This window comes from Dipodomys ordii, unplaced genomic scaffold (genome assembly GCF_000151885.1).
Source record: "Dipodomys ordii isolate 6190 unplaced genomic scaffold, Dord_2.0 Scaffold22, whole genome shotgun sequence".
Classification (NCBI taxonomy): domain Eukaryota; kingdom Metazoa; phylum Chordata; class Mammalia; order Rodentia; family Heteromyidae; genus Dipodomys; species Dipodomys ordii.
The window spans coordinates 11,851,237-11,853,659 of NW_012267238.1; positions in this window are offsets into that span (position 1 = coordinate 11,851,237).

Sequence of the window (2,423 nt, forward strand, 5' to 3'; positions counted from 1 at the left end):
GTGCTTTCTGTAATACCTCCTCTCTCCCCTTCACACCCCCCCTTTTTTTCCTACAGTGTATTTTCTTCTCCTTTTGTTCATTGTGCTGCTGAATTTTAGTTTAATTGCATTATTGCCTGATAGAATAATAGAAATTATTTCAATGTTTTTGAATTTGTTAAAACTTGCTTTATGTCCTAAAATACATTCTGTTTTGAGTTCAGTGGGCTGGTGAGAAGACTATATTTGTGTGGATTAAATACTTTGTGTGGATTAAATACACTGCTGGATTAAATACTTTGCAGATGTCTGATAAGTCCATTTGGTCTATAGTGTTATTTAGTTCTGAATTTAAATACACACATACACACACACACACACACATGCACACACACACACACACAGTTTTTTTCCCCCTCAATCTATTTCCTGGTGAGAGTGGGGATATTGGAGTCTCCCATGACTATTGTGCTGATGCTTTATTAGTGTTTAAAGTTCAAAAGTATTTAATGAAATTTGGCTCACCACCATTTGATGCATATTAACAACTTATACCTCTTGATGGATTGTTCCCTTTATTAATATGAAATGATTTTCAGATATAAGTATGTCTACTTCTGCCTGTTTTCTGGGTCTATCTGCTTGGAAAATCTTCTTTGACCCTTTCACCTTAAGCTTAATTTGTCTTTGTCAATGAGATAGGTTTCTTGTAGCAACAAATATTTAACTCTTGCTTTTTTAAAAATTCTTTGTTTCTTTTTACTTTTTTTGTACTGGGTATTGAGCCCAGGACATTGTACTTGCCAGGTAAATGCTTTGTCTCATCTGGCTAGAGTTCTTGCTTTTTAATCCAATCTGCTATTCTCTCTCTCTCTCTCTCTCTCTCTCTCTCTCTCTCTCTTTCTCTCTCTCTCTCTCTGCTCTCTCTCTTTACACTTTTTGAAAAAGGAAATTTTTATTATAAAGGTGATGGACAGAGGGGTTACAGTTTTGTAAGTTAGGTAATGAGTACATTCCTTTTTGGACAATGTCACCCCTTCCCTTACTCTTTCCCAGTTTTATTCTATCTCTTTTGATTGGAGTGTTGAGACCATTAACATTTAGCATTAATATCGAAAGTTATGTCATATTTCTTGTCATTTGTTGTTTTTGTAATGGGTTATTTCTTTCTTATTCTTCATCTCTTGGGTTTATCCTTTCCTACATTTTCCTGGTTTTGTTTGTACAGGATTCCTTTGAGCATATTTGATATATAGGATATATATATATATATATATACATATATATATATAATTTTTTATTAACCCATTTATTTCCTAAAGGGCATCTAGGCTGATTTTATATTTCAGCAATTAAGAAGGCCTTTGGGTGTCCTAGCTAAAAAATCATTGCCTATCCTAATGTCATTTATGAATCTTATGTGCTTTCTCTATATATGTATACTTTTTCATTTTTTCTATTTTTCAATTGTAGTTTTATTCCATTGTGGCATAAGAGGGTTATGATATGATTTCAATGTTCTATAAAATTTATCTAGAATTTATTTGTGGCCTACCATGATCTATCCTGGAGAATGTTCTATTTACACATGAGAGGAATATATATTTTGCTTTTGGATGAAATAGTTTGCAAGTAAATGTTAGGTTCATTTACTCTGTAGTATAGTTCAATTCCAATATTTCGATTTATCTTCTGTCTGGATGATCTATCTATTGAGGAAAGTGCAGTGTGTAGGTCCCCAATTGTTACTAGAATCTTTCTGTCCCTTTAGATCTAATAATATTTTCTTTACATATTTGGTGTCTTTGTGGTTGGTTGTATATGCGTTTGTCTATGTGTGTGTTTACATACACTATGATGTCTGGCATCATTTTTTAATTAGTTTTTCAAATATCAGGATAGAAACAGTCTATTTAGGTCAATATTAAAATTAGCTCTGACAAAGCATGGTTATTACTACATACCATAGAACAGGTACAAGATATTTTACACTCAAAGAGTCATGATATAGTATTGTCCTATATTAACAATACTAGAGGAGACAATTATAAAGACCCTGTTTGAAATGTGATTCTGTTTTTTCCAGAAAAGGGTGGATGGTAAGATATAAGCCTGTAAAGAAATGGGTGTTTGAATTTTTACAATTGTATCTTCCTGCTCAATTTATTTTTTAAATCCAGATACAATGTCCCTCCTGATATATTTTTAGTGTTCTTTTAAAATTTGCTTTTATCTGATATGAGTGAAGCAACTTTTGCTCACTTTTGGCTTACATTTGTGGAGCATTACCCTTGCCCCCACTCACATACACTCTCTTTACTTTCTTTTTTCTTTTTTTGGGGGGGCAGAATCTGGTCGTGGGGCCTGAACTCTGGGCCTGGGCGCTGTCCCTCAGCTCTTCAGCTCAAGGCTAGCGCTCTACCACTTGAGCCACAGCGCCACTT